Below are 17,000 nucleotides of genomic sequence, written 5' to 3' on the forward strand. Positions count from 1 at the left end.
CCAGGACAAAACTCACTATTGACCAGAGCCTACGGCCACACCACACTGAATGCGCCCAATCTCATCTGATCTCAGATGCTAAGCAGTGTTGGGCCTAGTTAGTACCTGGATGGGAGACTGCCTGGGAATAGCAGGTGCTGTAGGCTTTTTTGCGCTCCATATGCAGGAAGTGAGCCATTTTCTCAATTGTCTTTCAAAACTGCATGATCTAGCCGACTAGATGCTTAACAGGACAAAATTCACTAGGACCAGAGCCTACAGCCGAACCACACTGAATGCGCCCAATCTCATCTGATCTCAGATGCTAAGCAGTGTTGGTCCTAGTTAGTACCTGGATGGGAGCCCGCCTGGGAATACAATACGTTATAGGCTTTTTTTGTGCTCCATGTCCAGGAAGTGAGCCATTTCTCAATTGTCTTTCAAAACTGCATGGTCTAGCCAACTAGATGCTTAAAGGTACAAAACTCACAAGGCCCAAATTCTACGGCCACACCACACGGAATGCTCCCGATCTCGTCTGATCTTGGAAGCTAGGCAGTGTTGGGCCTAGTTAGTACCTGGATGGGAGACCGCCTGCAAATTCCAGGTGCTCTAGGCTTTTATGTGCTCCATGTTCAGGAAGTGAGCCATTTCTCACTTTTCTTTCAAAACTGCATGGTCTAGCCGACTAGATGCTTAACAAGACAAAATTCACTAGCACAAAAGCCTACGGCCACACCAGACTGAATGCACCGGATCTCCTCTGATCTCAGAAGGTAAACAGTGTTGAGCCTAGTTAGTAACTGGATGGGAGACCGCCTGGGAATACCAGGTGCTGTAGGCTTTTTTTGTGCTCTATGTTCAAAAAGTGAGCCATTTCTCAATTGTCTTTCAAAACTGCATGGTCTAGCCAACTAGATGCTTAAAGGTACAAAACTCACAAGGCCCAAATCCTATAACCACACCACACTGAATGCTCTCGATCTCATCTGATCTTGGAAGCTAAGCACTGTCAGGCCTAATTAGTACCTGGATGGGAGACCACCTGGGAATGCCAATTGCCGCAGGATTTTTTGTGCTCCATGTTCAGAAAGTGAGCCATTTCTCAATTGTCTTTCAAAACTGCATGGTCTAGCCGACTAGATGCTTAACAGGCCAAAGCTCACTAGGACCAAAACCTACGGCCACACCACACTGAATGCGCCCGATCTTGTCAGCCTTCGGAAGCTTAGCAGTGTTGGGCATAGTTAGTACCTGGATGTGAGACCGCCTGGGAATCCCAGATGCTATAGGCTTTTTTGTGCTCCATGTTCAGGAAGTGAGCCATTTCTCAATTGTCTTTCAAAACTGCATGGTCTAGCCGACTAGATGCTTAACAGGACAAAACTCACTAACACTAAAGCATATGGCCACAACCCACTGAATGCGCCTGATCTTGTCTGATCTCAGAAACTAAGCAGTGTCAGGCTTAGTCATTACCTGGATGGGAGACCGCCAGAGAATACCAGGTGCTCTAGGCATTCATGTGTTCCATGTTCGGGGAAGTGAGCCATTTCTCAATTGTTTTTCAAAACTGCATGGTCTAGCAGACTAGATGCTTAATAGTACAAAACTCAGTAGGACCCGAGCTTATGACCACACCTCACTGAATGCACCCTCTCTTGTCTGATCTTGGAAGCTAAGCAGTGTTGGGCCTAGTTAGTACCTGGAAGGTAGACCGCCTGGGAATACCAGGTGCTGTAGGCTTTTTTGTGCTTCATGTTCAGGAAGTGAGCCATTTCTCAATTGTCTTTCAAAACTGCATGGTCCAGCCGACTAGATGCTTAATAGGACAAAACTCATTATAACCAGAGCCTACGGCCGCACAACACTGAATGCGCCCAATCTTGTCTGACCTCGGACGCTAAGCAGTGTTGGGCCTAGTCAGTACCTGAATGGGAGACCCCCTGGGAATACCAGGTACTGCAGACTTTTTTTGCGCTCCATGTTCAGGAAGGGAGCCATTTCGCAATTGTCTTTCAAAACTGAATGATTTAGCCGACTAGATGCTTAACAGGACAAAACTCATCAGGATTAAAGCCTACGGCCACACCACACTGAATACGCCTGATCTCGTCTGATCTCAGAAGCTAAGCAGTGTTGGGCTTAGTTAGTAGCTGGGTGGTAGACTGCCTGGGAATACCAGGTGCTGTATGTTATTTTGCACTCCATGTTCAGGAAGTGAGCCATTTCTCAATTGTCTTTCAAAACTACATGATGTAGCCGACTAAATGCTTAACAGGACAAAACTCACTATGACCAGAGCCTACGGCCAAACCACACTGAATGCACCCAATCTCGTCTGATCTCAGAAGGTAAACAGTGTCGAGCCTAGTTAGTAGCTGGGTGGTAGACTGCCTGGGAATACCAGGTGCTGTATGTTATTTTGCACTCCATGTTCAGGAAGTGAGCCATTTCTCAATTGTCTTTCAAAACTGCATGGTCTGGCCGACTAGATGCTTAACAGTGCAAAACTCACTAGGACCAGAGCCATCGGCCACAACACACTGAATCTGCCTGAACTCGGAAGCGACGCAGTGTTGGGCCTAGTTAGTACCTAGAAGGGAGACCGCCTGGGAATACCAGGTGCTGTAGGCTTTTTTGTGCTCCATGTTCAGGAAGTGAGCCATTTCTCTATTGTCTGCATGGTATAGCCGACTAGATGCTTAACAATGCACAACTCACTAGGACCAGAGCCTACGGCCACACCACACTGAATGCCCCTGATCTCATCTGATCTTGGAAGCTAAACAGTGTCGGGCCTAGTTAGTACCTGAATGGGAGACCACATAGGAATGCCAGGTGCTGTAGGCTTTTTTGTGCTCCATGTTCAGGAAGTGAGCCATTTCTCAAATGTCTTTCAAAACTGCATGGTCTAGCCGACTAGATGCTTAACAGGACAAAACTCACAAGGACCAAAGTCTACGGCCACATCACACTGAATGTGCCCGGTCTCGTTTGATCTTAGAAGTGAGGCAGTGTCGGGCTTAGTTAGTACCTGGAGGGGAGACCTCCTTGGAATGCTAGGTGTGGTAGGCATTTTTGTGCTTCATGTTTAGAAAGAGAGCCGTTTCTCAATTGTCTTTCAAAACTGCCTGGTCTAGCCAAGAAGATGCTTAACAGTGCAAAACTCAATGGGCCCTACACAGGGGCACCCGTCAGGGCTGCCCACTCTCCCCGATGCTATACATCATTGCCACCGAACCCGTAGCCGCATACCTTAGACAGGAATACGGAGATGGGGGCATCTTAATAGACGGAGTGACCCACCTCGTCTCTATGTACGCGGACGACACGCTATTGTACCTACATAACCCAGAACACCTCCTGCCCTACATTCTAGAAACACTGGACGGATTTAGCAGATACACGGGTATCCGAATTAACAAAGACAAGTCCTGCCTCTACCCTCTTGCCGCACTGTATAAAGAAGACCTAAGATCCCTTCCCTCCCTGGATCTAGAATGGCAAGTGACCTCCTTTAGATACCTGGGAATCACTATACACCGGGACCCATACACGGAACATATACTCAACACGGTGAGAGCTAAAGACACTCTAGAAAAATCTATGGAATTCTGGGGCAAGCTCCCGCTCTCGATGGCCGGAAAGGGCCGGTCTCCTCAAAATGGTTGCTCTTCCCGCTTACTATACAACTTTACAAACGTTCCCTACAACATCCCCCCCTCCTTCTTCAGAAACATAAATAAACTATGTAGATGGTTCCTTTGGCAGGGAGGCAGACACAGGGTGGCGCTGGACACACTCCAAAGACCCTACGAGAGGGGAGGAATCAAAGTCCCCAATTTCGAATTGTACTACCTGGCAAGCCAACTAAGGCATGTGATGCGATGGATGGCTGACGAGACCTCCACGGACACTAGACTCCTCCAACCTGCATTGCCCTATCTCCTCCTGAGGGACCTACTATGGGTCCGGAACAGACTCACACAGCCCTTCCCATACCTAATCAAACTTGGAATAAAGCTCTGGAACAGAGCGTGCAGAACTGTGGGGTCAGCTGATCCCTTCTCACCTCAAATCCCCATCGCAGCAATTATGGCTTACCAGCCATGGGGCTCTCTCGAATCACGCACCCAGTGGGAACCCTACGGAGTGGCCACCTTAGGAGACCTAACACGAGACCAAGAGATCATACCCTTCACTGACCTTGCTGAGAGTACGGGATTACCCGCTGGCCAATTTTTGCTCCATAGGGCAGTGACACAAGCCATAATGGTTAGATGGCGAGAGGCTACCACCCCAAAGACGGAAAACATGGTCATAGAAACACTATTAAACACAGCCGAAGGCGGCCATGAAACCTCGCGATTGTACGAAACCCTGCTCCAGGGCACGACAAACAGCGAGCTCAAAAGCAAAGCAAAATGGGAAACCGAACTTGGCCAAGACTTTGCAGAGGTCGAATGGGAGAAAATAACTCACTACCACAAAAAAGTTTCTAGGAATGCCCGTTTGCAGCTCATTCAATTATACATCACCAACAGAGCCTACCTAACACCAGAGGCCATATCCAATTTCAAAGGAGCTGAGGCCCAGGTATGCCCCAAATGTAAGGAGCCGAGAGCGGGAATGACGCATATGTTCTGGGGCTGCCCGGAGATACGCCACTTTTGGACACAGGTTCAGGAGAGGGTGGCGGACGCAGATATTGAGCTAGAGGTGAACAACCCCGCAGCCTGCATCCTGGACAGATGCAAACGCAACCACAAAAATAAGCCTCTAAACAAACTCAAGGATCTGATTTACATAACTGCGAAGAGACGCATAGCCATGGGATGGAAGAGCCCAAAGACCCCGTATAAGGCACTGTGGTGGGGGGACCTGACGAAATGGATAACGGCGGAGACCGGCGCGTGGGAAACGGCAATCCTCGAACAGAGGCTGGACTCCAGTGGAGAACTGCACCGCTGGGTGGCCTTAACAGAGCCACTACTGCATCCTAATATCTCTGACGATACCTCGGACGGTTCGGACTGTCCTAGCCATCAATCCGGCCCATCATAATTGGAAGATAATGTTGACTGTGGTCTTGAGTTGGGGGTGGGGGGAGATACGTAATTCTTTGATTAACGTTTGATATTACAAGAGATGCATACTTTGTTTGTTAAACTGTTAAAACCAATAAATAGAGTTAAAAAAAACAGTGCAAAACTCACTAGGACCAGAGCCTACGGCCACAACACACTGAATGTGCCTGAACTCGGAAGCAATGCAGTGTTGGGCCTAGTTAGTACCTGGAAGGGACACCGCCTGGGAATACCAGGTGCTGTAGGCTTTTTTGTGCTCCATGTTCAGGAGGTGAGCCATTTCTCAATTGTCTTTCAAAACTGGATGGTCTAGCCGACTAGATGTTTAACAGGACAAAACTCACTATGACAAGAGCCTACGGCCACACCACACTGAAAGCGCCTGATCTTGTCTGATCTCGGAAGCTCAGCAGTGTTGGGCCTGGATGGGAGACTGCCTGGGAATACAAGGTTCTGTAGGCTTTTTTGTGCTCCATGTTCAGGAAGTGAGCCATTTCTCAATTCTCTTTCAAAACTGCATGATCTAGCCGACTAGATGCTTAACAGGACAAAATTCACTAGGACCAAAACCTACGGCCACAGCACACTGAATGCGCCTGATCTCATCTGATCTCAGCCGCCAAGCAGTGTTGGGCCTAGTTAGTACCTGGATGGGAGCCCGCCTGGGAATACCAGGTGCTGTAGGCTTTTTTTGTGCTCCATGTCCAGGAAGTGAGCCATTTCTCAATTGTCTTTCAAAACTGCATGGTCTAGCTGACTAGATGCTCAACAGGACAAAACTCACTAGGACCAAAACCTATGGCCACAGCACACTGAATGCGCCCCGTCTTATCTGATCTCGGAAGCTAAGCAGTGTTGGGCCTACTTAGAACCTGGATGGGAGACCACCTGGAAATAACAGGTGCTGTAGGCTTTTTTGTGCTTCATGTCCAGGAAGTGAGCCATTTCTCAATTGTCTTTCAAAACTGCATGGTCTAGCCGTCTAGATGCTTAACAGGACAAAACTCACTAGGACCAAAACCTACGGCCACACCACACTGAATGCGCCTGATCTCATCTGATCTCGGAAGCTAAGCAGTGTTGGGCCTAGTTAGTACCTGGGTGGTAGACTGCCTGGGAATACCAGGTGCTGTAGGTTATTTTGCACTCCATGTTCAGGAAGTGAGCCATTTCTCAATTGTCTTTCAAAACTGCATGGTCTAGCCGACTAGATGCTTAACAGGACAAAACTCACTAGGACCAAAACCTACGGCCACACCACACTGAATGCGCCCGATCTTGTCAGCCTTCGGAAGCTTAGCAGTGTTGGGCATAGTTAGTACCTGGATGTGAGACCGCCTGGGAATCCCAGATGCTATAGGCTTTTTTGTGCTCCATGTTCAGGAAGTGAGCCATTTCTCAATTGTCTTTCAAAACTGCATGGTCTAGCCGACTAGATGCTTAACAGGACAAAACTCACTAACACTAAAGCATATGGCCACAACCCACTGAATGCGCCTGATCTTGTCTGATCTCAGAAACTAAGCAGTGTCAGGCTTAGTTATTACCTGGATGGAGGACCGCCAGAGAATACCAGGTGCTCTAGGCATTCGTGTGTTCCATGTTCGGGGAAGTGAGCCATTTCTCAGTTGTTTTTCAAAACTGCATGGTCTAGCAGACTAGATGCTTAATAGTACAAAACTCACTAGGACCCGAGCCTATGACCACACCTCACTGAATGCACCCTTTCTTGTCTGATCTTGGAAGCTAAGCAGTGTTGGGCCTAGTTAGTACCTGGAAGGTAGACCGCCTGGGAATACCAGGTGCTGTAGGCTTTTTTGTGCTTCATGTTCAGGAAGTGAGCCATTTCTCAATTGTCTTTCAAAACTAGCCGACTAGATGCTTAACAGTGCAAAACTCACTAGGACCAGAGCCTATGGCCACAACACACTGAATGTGCCTGAACTCGGAAGTGATGCAGTGTTGGGCCTAGTTAGTACCTGGAAGGGACACCACCTGGGAATACCAGGTGCTGTGGGCTTATTTGTGCTCCATGTTCAGGAAGTGAGCCATTTCTCAATTGTCTTTCAAAACTGGATGGTCTAGCTGACTAGATGCTTAACAGGACAAAACTCACTATGACCAGACCCTACGGCCACACCACACTGAATGCGCCCAATCTTGTCTGATCTCGGAAGCTAAGCAGTGTTGGGCCTGGATGGGAGACCGCCTGGGAATACCAGGTACTGCAGACTTTTTTTGTGCTCCATGTCCAAGAAGTGAGCCATTTCTCAAATGTCTTTCAAAACTGCATGATCTAGCCGACTAGATGCTTAACAGGACAAAATTCACTAGGACCAGAGCCTATGGCCACACCACACTGAATGCCCCGATCTAATCTGATCTCAGACACTAAGCAGTGTTGGGCCTAGCTAGTACCTGGATGGGAGCCCGCCTGGGAATACAATGTGCTGAATGCTTTTTTTGTGCTCCATGTCCAGGAAGTGAGCAATTTCTCAATTGTCTTTCAAAACTGCATGGTCTAGCCGACTAGATGTTTAACGGGACAAAACTCAATTTGGCCATAGCCTGCAGACACACCACACTGAATGTGCCCGAGCTCATCTAACCTTGGAAGCTAAGCAGTTTTGGGCCTAGTTAGTACCTCGATGGGAAACCGCCTGGGAATTCCAGGTGCTATAGGCTTTTTTTGTGCTCCATGTTCAGGAAGTGAGACATTTCTCAATTGTCTTTCAAAACTGCATGGTCTAGCCGACTAGATGCTTAACAGTACAAAACTCACTAGGACCAGAGCCTACGGCCACAACACACTGAATGTGCCCAATCTCGTCTGAACTCGGAAGCAATGCAATGTTGGGCCTACTTAGTACGGGCGACCGCCTGGGAATGCCAGCTGCTGGAAGTTGTTTTGTGCTTCATGTTCAGTAAGTGAGCCATTTCTCAATGGTCTTTCAAAACTGCATGGTCTAGCCGACTAGATGCTTAACAGTACAAAGCTCATTAAGACCGGATTCTATGGCCACACCACACTGAATGTGCCTGATTTTAGAACACTAAGCAGTGTTGGGCCTAGTTAGTACCTGGATGGGAGACTGCCTGGGAATACCAGGTGCTGGGGACTTTTTTGTGCTCCATGATTAGTAATTGTGCCACTTGTCAATTGCTTTTTAAATTTGTATTTATTTGTATTTATTAGGTTTATATAGCCATTACGCCAAAGCGCTTAACAATACAACAACAAGAATACATAGTAAACAAGAAGCATAAAGTTACAAAGACATGAAACAAACCAGCAAAAACAGTATGTAGCTCAACTGACCAGTTCTGAAGGAGGAATAGATGAGAGGAAGAAAGGGAAGTAGAAAGGGAGATCAGAGCGGGGGAAGAATACAGAGATAACAGGGGGAGGGAAGGAGGGATGAGAAAGAAAGGGAAGAAGAGGGGAAGTAGGAAGGAGGGTAGAGATAAAGGAAAGAGATAATAGGAGGAGGGGAGTTAGGGCAGGGTATGAAGAAGGAAAGAATTCAAGGAGGCACGGAAAGAGGGGTAAGAGGAAATGGAATGGATGGAGAGAGGTAAAGACTTCCAGTGATGGGGGGCTAGAAGCTGAAAGGAAAGGAAACGAGAGGAAGCACAAGGGGAAGAAGGTACTGTGAGTAGGAAGCGATCAGCGGATCTGAGGGAGCGAGAAGGAGAGTAGAAAGAAAGGAGAGAGGAAAGGTAAGGGGGAGCTAGCCCATGAAGAGATTTAGGAGGAAGTTAAATTTAAGTTGGGAGTGAAAGGGAAGCCAGCCAAGAAGAGCATGGGAGGAAGAAATGGAATCAAGAGGTGCAAGAAGACTGAGGGTACGGATGGCAAAGTGGTAAAAGAGATTTGAGGGGAGCAAGGTGAGAGGCATGGAGTCCAAAGAGGAGAGAAGAACAATAGAAAAGTCGAGAGAAAATGAGGGAAGATATTAGGAGTTTAGTAGCATGGAAGGTGAGGGAGGAGCGCATTTTGAGAACATTGAATAGGTGAAAGCGGCAGGCGCGAGAGGTAAGAGAAATATGATGGGAAAGGGAGAGGGTACAGTTGAGGTGGAGGCCAAGGTTGCGAGCAGAGGCAGAGATAGGAAAGTTAGTAGGAGGAAAGAAAATAAAAGGAGGGGAGAAGGAGGAGGAAATGTGTTGGAGGGGAAGAATAAGACTTCCGTTTTTTCAGAGTTGAGGAAAGAAAGTGGGAAGACATCCAGTAAATTTGCTTATGTTTCCAAAAAAAATGTATCCCTTTTTATAGCGGAAATGTTGGACAACAACATGAGGGCTGGAGAAACCTATTTACATAGAATTAACATACGGGTAGTGTGTTCATGGATAATAAATCTACATTTACATGTAATGCAGTACAGAGAATATTGAGTCCATAAAGAGGCTTGAAAGAAAGCCATTATTGTTATTATTCGCGCCTTGAAACAGTTGTGTATAGGCGCGTTACAAATGCCTTATCATTATCATTATCATTGTGTTGGTTGTTTTCTCCAACTCCCTGCAACAGAAACAGGATGGAGTAAATTTATTTACTAGACATAGGAGTCCTGAATGGGCCCACAAGTCTTATATTTCGTGCCTGATCGAGCGCTGATTGAGTGATGAGCGTGGTTTTATGATGCAAGTGGCTTTATGGCTTAGCTTACTAAATGCAACTGCATAAGAGTAATACTCTTAGCATTTCTCAAGCCTACGGCAACACCACACTGAATGCGCCCGCTCTTGGCTGATCTCAGAACCTAAGCATTGTCAGGCCTAGTTAGTACCGGATGATAGACTGCCTGGGAATCCTGGTTGCTGTAGGCTTTTTTCTACTGCTTGTTCAGGAAGTGAGCCATTTCTCAATTGTCTTTCAAAACTGCATGGTCTAGCCGACTAGATGCTTAACAGTGCAAAACTCACTAGGACCAGAGCCTATGGCCACAACACACTGAATGTGCCTGAACTCGGAAGTGATGCAGTGTTGGGCCTAGTTAGTACCTGGAAGGGACACCACCTGGGAATACCAGGTGCTGTGGGCTTTTTTGTGCTCCATGTTCAGGAAGTGAGCCATTTCTCAATTGTCTTTCAAAACTGGAGGGTCTAGCTGACTAGATGCTTAACAGGACAAAACTCACTATGACCAGACCCTACGGCCACACCACACTGAATGCGCCCAATCTTGTCTGATCTCGGAAGCTAAGCAGTGTTGGGCCTGGATGGGAGACTACCTGGGAATACCAGGTGCTGTAGGCTTTTTTGTGCTCCATGTTCAGGAAGTGAGCTATATCCCAATTGCCTTTCAAAACTGCATGGTCAAGCCGACTAGATGCTTAACAGGAAAAACTCACCCGGACTAAAGCCTGCGGCCACACCACACTGAAAGCGCCTGGCCTTGAAATGTAAGCAGTGTCAGGTCTAGTGAGTACCTGGATGGGAGACCACCTGGGAATACCAAGTGCTGTAGGCTTTTTTTGTGCTCCATGTTCACGAAGTGAGCCATTTCTCAAATGTCTTTCAAAACTGCATGGTCTAGCCAACTAGATGCTTAAAGGTTCAAAACTCACAAGGCCCAAATCCTGTGGCCACACCACACTGAATGCTCCCGATCTCATCTGATCTTGGAAGCTAGGCAGTGGTGGGCCTAGTTAGTACCTGTATGGGAGACCACCTGTGGATACCAGGTGTTGTAGGCTTTTTTGTGCTCCATGTTCAGGAAGTGAGCCATTTCTCAATTGTCTTTCAAAACTGCATGGTCTAGCCAACTAGATGCTTAAAGGTTCAAAACTCACAAGGCCCAAATCCTGTGGCCACACCACACTGAATGCTCCCGATCTCATCTGATCTTGGAAGCTAGGCAGTGGTGGGCCTAGTTAGTACCTGTATGGGAGACCACCTGTGGATACCAGGTGTTGTAGGCTTTTTTGTGCTCCATGTTCAGGAAGTGAGCCATTTCTCAATTGTCTTTCTAAACTTCATGGTCTAGCCGACTAGATGCTTAACAATACAAAACTTACTAAGACCACAGCCTATGGCCGCACAACACTGAATGCGCCCAATCTTGTCTGACCTCGGAAGCTAAGCAGTGTTGGGCCTAGTCAGTACCTGGATGAGAGACCCCCTGGGAGTACCAGGTACCGCAGACTTTTTTTGTGCTCCATGTCCAAGAAGTGAGCCATTTCTCAAATGTCTTTCAAAACTGCATGATCTAGCCGACTAGATGCTTAACAGGACAAAATTCACTAGGACCAGAGCCTACGGCCACACCACACTGAATGCGCCCAATCTCATCTGATCTCAGACACTAAGCAGTGTTGGGCCTAGCTAGTACCTGGATGGGAGCCCGCCTGGGAATACAATGTGCTGTAGGCTTTTTTTGTGCTCCATGTCCAGGAAGTGAGCAATTTCTCAATTGTCTTTCAAAACTGCATGGTCTAGCCGACTAGATGTTTAACAGGACAAAACTCAGTATGGCCAAAGCCTACAGACACACCACACTGGATGTGCCTGAGCTCGTCTGACCTTGGAAGCTAAGCAGTTTTGGTCCTAGTTAGTACCTGGATGGGAGACCGCCTGGGAATTCCAGGTGCTATAGGCTTTTTTTGTGCTCTATCTTCAGGAAGTGAGACATTTCTCAATTGTCTTTCAAAACTGCATGGTCTAGCCGACTAGATGCTTAACAGGAAAAACTCACTATGACCAGAACCTACGACGACACCACACTGAATGCGCTCAATCTTCTCTGATCTCGCAAGCTAAGCAGTGTTGAGCCTCGTTAGTACCTGGATGGGAGAGCCCCTGGGAATACCAGGTGCTGTAGGCTTTTTGTGCTCCATGTTCAGGAAGTGAGCCATTTCTCAATTGTCTTTCAAAACTGCATGGTCTAGCCGACTAGATGCTTAAAGGTACAAAACTCACAAGACGCAGAGCCTACAGCCGCACCACACTGAATGTGCCCGATATCAGAAGCTAAGCAGTGTCACTACTAGTTAGTACCTGGATGGGCAACGGCCTGGGAATCCCAGGGGCTATGTGCTTTTTTGTGCTCCATGTTCAGGAAGTGAGCCATTTCTCAATTATCTTTCAAAACTGCATGGTCTAGCCGACTAGATGCTTAACAGTGCAAAACACATTAGGACCAGAGCCTACGGCCACAACACACTGAATGTGCCTGAACTCGGAAGCGATGCAATGTTAGGCCTAGTTAGTACCTGGAAGGGAGACCGCCTCGGAATACCAGGTGCTGTAGGCATTTTTGTGCTTCATGTTCAGGAAGTGAGCCGATCTCAATTGTCTTTCAAACCTGCATGGTCTAGCCGAAAGGATGCTTAACAGTGCAAAACTCACTAGGACCAGAGCCTACGGCCACAACACACTGAATGTGCATGAACTCGTAACGATCCAGTGTTGGTCTATTTAGTAACTGGAAGAGAGACCGCCTGGGAATACCAGGTGCTGTAGGCTTTTTTGTGCTCCATGTTCAGGAAGTGAGCCATTTCTCAATTGTCTTTCAAAACTGGATGGTCTAGCCAACTAGATGCTTAAAGGTACAAAACTCATAAAACCCAGAACCCACGGCCACACCACACTGAATGCACCCACTCTTTTCTGATCTTGGAAACTAAGCAGTGTCGGGCCTAGTTAGTACCTGAATGGGAGACCACCTGGGAATACCAGGTGCTCTAGGCATTTTTGTGCTCCAGGTTCGGGAAGTGAGCCATTTCTCAATTGTTTTTAAAAAATGCATGGTCTAGCCGACTAGATGCTTAACAGGGCAAAACTCACAAGGTCCAAAGTCTACGGCCACATCACACTCAATGTTCCCAGTCTTGTTTGAGCTTAAAAGCTAAGCAGTGTCGGGTTTACTTAGTACCTGGATGGGAGCCCTCCTGGGAATACCAGGTGCTGTAGGCTTTTTTGTGCTCCATGTTCAGGAAGTGAGCCATTTCTCAATTGTCTTTCAAAACTGGATGGTCTAGCCGACTAGATGCTTACCAGGACAAAACTCACTATTGACCAGAGCCTACGGCCACACCACACTGAATGCGCCCAATCTCGTCTGATCTCAGATGCTAAGCAGTGTTGGGCCTAGTTAGTACCTGGATGGGAGACTGCCTGGGAATAGCAGGTGCTGTAGGCTTTTTTGCGCTCCATATGCAGGAAGTGAGCCATTTTCTCAATTGTCTTTCAAAACTGCATGATCTAGCCGACTAGATGCTTAACAGGACAAAATTCACTAGGACCAGAGCCTACAGCCGAACCACACTGAATGCGCCCAATCTCATCTGATCTCAGATGCTAAGCAGTGTTGGGCCTAGTTAGTACCTGGATGGGAGCCCGCCTGGGAATACAATACGTTATAGGCTTTTTTTGTGCTCCATGTCCAGGAAGTGAGCCATTTCTCAATTGTCTTTCAAAACTGCATGGTCTAGCCAACTAGATGCTTAAAGGTACAAAACTCACAAGGCCCAAATTCTACGGCCACACCACACGGAATGCTCCCGATCTCGTCTGATCTTGGAAGCTAGGCAGTGTTGGGCCTAGTTAGTACCTGGATGGGAGACCGCCTGCAAATTCCAGGTGCTCTAGGCTTTTATGTGCTCCATGTTCAGGAAGTGAGCCATTTCTCACTTTTCTTTCAAAACTGCATGGTCTAGCCGACTAGATGCTTAACAAGACAAAATTCACTAGCACAAAAGCCTACGGCCACACCAGACTGAATGCACCGGATCTCCTCTGATCTCAGAAGGTAAACAGTGTTGAGCCTAGTTAGTACCTGGATGGGAGACCGCCTGGGAATACCAGGTGCTGTAGGCTTTTTTTGTGCTCTATGTTCAAAAAGTGAGCCATTTCTCAATTGTCTTTCAAAACTGCATGGTCTAGCCAACTAGATGCTTAAAGGTACAAAACTCACAAGGCCCAAATCCTATAACCACACCACACTGAATGCTCTCGATCTCATCTGATCTTGGAAGCTAAGCACTGTCAGGCCTAATTAGTACCTGGATGGGAGACCACCTGGGAATGCCAATTGCCGCAGGATTTTTTGTGCTCCATGTTCAGAAAGTGAGCCATTTCTCAATTGTCTTTCAAAACTGCATGGTCTAGCCGACTAGATGCTTAACAGGCCAAAGCTCACTAGGACCAAAACCTACGGCCACACCTACTGAATGCGCCCGATCTTGTCAGCCTTCGGAAGCTTAGCAGTGTTGGGCATAGTTAGTACCTGGATGTGAGACCGCCTGGGAATCCCAGATGCTATAGGCTTTTTTGTGCTCCATGTTCAGGAAGTGAGCCATTTCTCAATTGTCTTTCAAAACTGCATGGTCTAGCCGACTAGATGCTTAACAGGACAAAACTCACTAACACTAAAGCATATGGCCGCAACCCACTGAATGCGCCTGATCTTGTCTGATCTCAGAAACTAAGCAGTGTCAGGCTTAGTCATTACCTGGATGGGAGACCGCCAGAGAATACCAGGTGCTCTAGGCATTCGTGTGTTCCATGTTCGGGGAAGTGAGCCATTTCTCAATTGTTTTTCAAAACTGCATGGTCTAGCAGACTAGATGCTTAATAGTACAAAACTCACTAGGACCCGAGCTTATGACCACACCTCACTGAATGCACCCTCTCTTGTCTGATCTTGGAAGCTAAGCAGTGTTGGGCCTAGTTAGTACCTGGAAGGTAGACCGCCTGGGAATACCAGGTGCTGTAGGCTTTTTTGTGCTTCATGTTCAGGAAGTGAGCCATTTCTCAATTGTCTTTCAAAACTGCATGGTCCAGCCGACTAGATGCTTAATAGGACAAAACTCATTATAACCAGAGCCTAAGGCCGCACAACACTGAATGCGCCCAATCTTGTCTGACCTCGGACGCTAAGCAGTGTTGGGCCTAGTCAGTACCTGAATGGGAGATCCCCTGGGAATACCAGGTACTGCAGACTTTTTTTGCGCTCCATGTTCAGGAAGGGAGCCATTTCGCAATTGTCTTTCAAAACTGAATGATTTAGCCGACTAGATGCTTAACAGGACAAAACTCATCAGGATTAAAGCCTACGGCCACACCACACTGAATACGCCTGATCTCGTCTGATCTCAGAAGCTAAGCAGTGTTGGGCTTAGTTAGTAGCTGGGTGGTAGACTGCCTGGGAATACCAGGTGCTGTATGTTATTTTGCACTCCATGTTCAGGAAGTGAGCCATTTCTCAATTGTCTTTCAAAACTACATGATGTAGCCGACTAAATGCTTAACAGGACAAAACTCACTATGACCAGAGCCTACGGCCAAACCACACTGAATGCACCCAATCTCGTCTGATCTCAGAAGGTAAACAGTGTCGAGCCTAGTTAGTAGCTGGGTGGTAGACTGCCTGGGAATACCAGGTGCTGTATGTTATTTTGCACTCCATGTTCAGGAAGTGAGCCATTTCTCAATTGTCTTTCAAAACTGCATGGTCTGGCCGACTAGATGCTTAACAGTGCAAAACTCACTAGGACCAGAGCCATCGGCCACAACACACTGAATCTGCCTGAACTTGGAAGCGACGCAGTGTTGGGCCTAGTTAGTACCTAGAAGGGAGACCGCCTGGGAATACCAGGTGCTGTAGGCTTTTTTGTGCTCCATGTTCAGGAAGTGAGCCATTTCTCTATTGTCTGCATGGTATAGCCGACTAGATGCTTAACAATGCACAACTCACTAGGACCAGAGCCTACGGCCACACCACACTGAATGCCCCTGATCTCATCTGATCTTGGAAGCTAAACAGTGTCGGGCCTAGTTAGTACCTGAATGGGAGACCACATAGGAATGCCAGGTGCTGTAGGCTTTTTGTGCTCCATGTTCAGGAAGTGAGCCATTTCTCAAATGTCTTTCAAAACTGCATGGTCTAGCCGACTAGATGCTTAACAGGACAAAACTCACAAGGACCAAAGTCTACGGCCACATCACACTGAACGTGCACCGTCTCGTTTGATCTTAGAAGTGAGGCAGTGTCGGGCTTAGTTAGTACCTGGAGGGGAGACCTCCTTGGAATACTAGGTGTGGTAGGCATTTTTGTGCTTCATGTTTAGAAAGAGAGCCGTTTCTCAATTGTCTTTCAAAACTGCCTGGTCTAGCCAAGAAGATGCTTAACAGTGCAAAACTCAATGGGCCCTACACAGGGGCACCCGTCAGGGCTGCCCACTCTCCCCGATGCTATACATCATTGCCACCGAACCCGTAGCCGCATACCTTAGACAGGAATACGGAGATGGGGGCATCTTAATAGACGGAGTGACCCACCTCGTCTCTATGTACGCGGACGACACGCTATTGTACCTACATAACCCAGAACACCTCCTGCCCTACATTCTAGAAACACTGGACGGATTTAGCAGATACACGGGTATCCGAATTAACAAAGACAAGTCCTGCCTCTACCCTCTTGCCGCACTGTATAAAGAAGACCTAAGATCCCTTCCCTCCCTGGATCTAGAATGGCAAGTGACCTCCTTTAGATACCTGGGAATCACTATACACCGGGACCCATACACGGAACATATACTCAACATGGTGAGAGCTAAAGACACTCTAGAAAAATCTATGGAATTCTGGGGCAAGCTCCTGCTCTCGATGGCCGGAAAGGGCCGGTCTCCTCAAAATGGTTGCTCTTCCCGCTTACTATACAACTTTACAAACGTTCCCTACAACATCCCCCCCTCCTTCTTCAGAAACATAAATAAACTATGTAGATGGTTCCTTGGCAGGGAGGCAGACACAGGGTGGCGCTGGACACACTCCAAAGACCCTACGAGAGGGGAGGAATCAAAGTCCCCAATTTCGAATTGTACTACCTGGCAAGCCAACTAAGGCATGTGATGCGATGGATGGCTGACGAGACCTCCACGGACACTAGACTCCTCCAACCTGCATTGCCCTATCTCCTCC

The 17,000-nt window shown here is 47.6% G+C and overlaps 1 non-coding gene and 24 pseudogenes across 1 annotated transcript; all 25 read left to right on the forward strand.

Moving 5' to 3' along the window:
- Positions 1–27: 27 nt before the first annotated feature.
- LOC138455990 (5S ribosomal RNA) lies at positions 28–146 on the forward strand (annotated as a pseudogene).
- A 333-nt stretch (positions 147–479) lies between these two features.
- Positions 480–598, forward strand: LOC138459349 (5S ribosomal RNA; annotated as a pseudogene).
- A 106-nt stretch (positions 599–704) lies between these two features.
- Positions 705–823, forward strand: LOC138457534 (5S ribosomal RNA; annotated as a pseudogene).
- Positions 824–1,606: 783 nt separating this feature from the next.
- Positions 1,607–1,725, forward strand: LOC138458378 (5S ribosomal RNA; annotated as a pseudogene).
- A 106-nt stretch (positions 1,726–1,831) lies between these two features.
- Positions 1,832–1,950, forward strand: LOC138459826 (5S ribosomal RNA; annotated as a pseudogene).
- Positions 1,951–2,057: 107 nt separating this feature from the next.
- LOC138456022 (5S ribosomal RNA) lies at positions 2,058–2,176 on the forward strand (annotated as a pseudogene).
- Positions 2,177–2,282: 106 nt separating this feature from the next.
- On the forward strand, positions 2,283–2,401 carry LOC138459661 (5S ribosomal RNA; annotated as a pseudogene).
- A 312-nt stretch (positions 2,402–2,713) lies between these two features.
- Positions 2,714–2,832, forward strand: LOC138455516 (5S ribosomal RNA; annotated as a pseudogene).
- Positions 2,833–5,637: 2,805 nt separating this feature from the next.
- Positions 5,638–5,756, forward strand: LOC138455865 (5S ribosomal RNA; annotated as a pseudogene).
- Positions 5,757–5,863: 107 nt separating this feature from the next.
- On the forward strand, positions 5,864–5,982 carry LOC138459831 (5S ribosomal RNA; annotated as a pseudogene).
- Positions 5,983–6,088: 106 nt separating this feature from the next.
- LOC138453988 (5S ribosomal RNA) lies at positions 6,089–6,207 on the forward strand. The gene has a single exon (XR_011260685.1). It is a non-coding gene; the product is annotated as a 5S ribosomal RNA (ribosomal RNA).
- A 557-nt stretch (positions 6,208–6,764) lies between these two features.
- Positions 6,765–6,883, forward strand: LOC138457810 (5S ribosomal RNA; annotated as a pseudogene).
- Positions 6,884–7,635: 752 nt separating this feature from the next.
- LOC138459701 (5S ribosomal RNA) lies at positions 7,636–7,754 on the forward strand (annotated as a pseudogene).
- Positions 7,755–10,652: 2,898 nt separating this feature from the next.
- On the forward strand, positions 10,653–10,771 carry LOC138458776 (5S ribosomal RNA; annotated as a pseudogene).
- Positions 10,772–10,877: 106 nt separating this feature from the next.
- LOC138458777 (5S ribosomal RNA) lies at positions 10,878–10,996 on the forward strand (annotated as a pseudogene).
- Positions 10,997–11,328: 332 nt separating this feature from the next.
- Positions 11,329–11,447, forward strand: LOC138458204 (5S ribosomal RNA; annotated as a pseudogene).
- Positions 11,448–11,554: 107 nt separating this feature from the next.
- LOC138459403 (5S ribosomal RNA) lies at positions 11,555–11,673 on the forward strand (annotated as a pseudogene).
- Positions 11,674–12,645: 972 nt separating this feature from the next.
- Positions 12,646–12,764, forward strand: LOC138459463 (5S ribosomal RNA; annotated as a pseudogene).
- A 332-nt stretch (positions 12,765–13,096) lies between these two features.
- LOC138456084 (5S ribosomal RNA) lies at positions 13,097–13,215 on the forward strand (annotated as a pseudogene).
- Positions 13,216–13,548: 333 nt separating this feature from the next.
- On the forward strand, positions 13,549–13,667 carry LOC138459350 (5S ribosomal RNA; annotated as a pseudogene).
- A 106-nt stretch (positions 13,668–13,773) lies between these two features.
- Positions 13,774–13,892, forward strand: LOC138456027 (5S ribosomal RNA; annotated as a pseudogene).
- Positions 13,893–14,674: 782 nt separating this feature from the next.
- Positions 14,675–14,793, forward strand: LOC138458379 (5S ribosomal RNA; annotated as a pseudogene).
- A 332-nt stretch (positions 14,794–15,125) lies between these two features.
- On the forward strand, positions 15,126–15,244 carry LOC138456023 (5S ribosomal RNA; annotated as a pseudogene).
- Positions 15,245–15,350: 106 nt separating this feature from the next.
- On the forward strand, positions 15,351–15,469 carry LOC138459663 (5S ribosomal RNA; annotated as a pseudogene).
- Positions 15,470–15,781: 312 nt separating this feature from the next.
- LOC138455517 (5S ribosomal RNA) lies at positions 15,782–15,900 on the forward strand (annotated as a pseudogene).
- The last annotated feature ends 1,100 nt before the right edge of the window (positions 15,901–17,000 follow it).

Source organism: Ambystoma mexicanum, chromosome 4p (genome assembly GCF_040938575.1).
Source record: "Ambystoma mexicanum isolate Mex_15411 chromosome 4p, UKY_AmexF1_1, whole genome shotgun sequence".
Taxonomy (NCBI): domain Eukaryota; kingdom Metazoa; phylum Chordata; class Amphibia; order Caudata; family Ambystomatidae; genus Ambystoma; species Ambystoma mexicanum.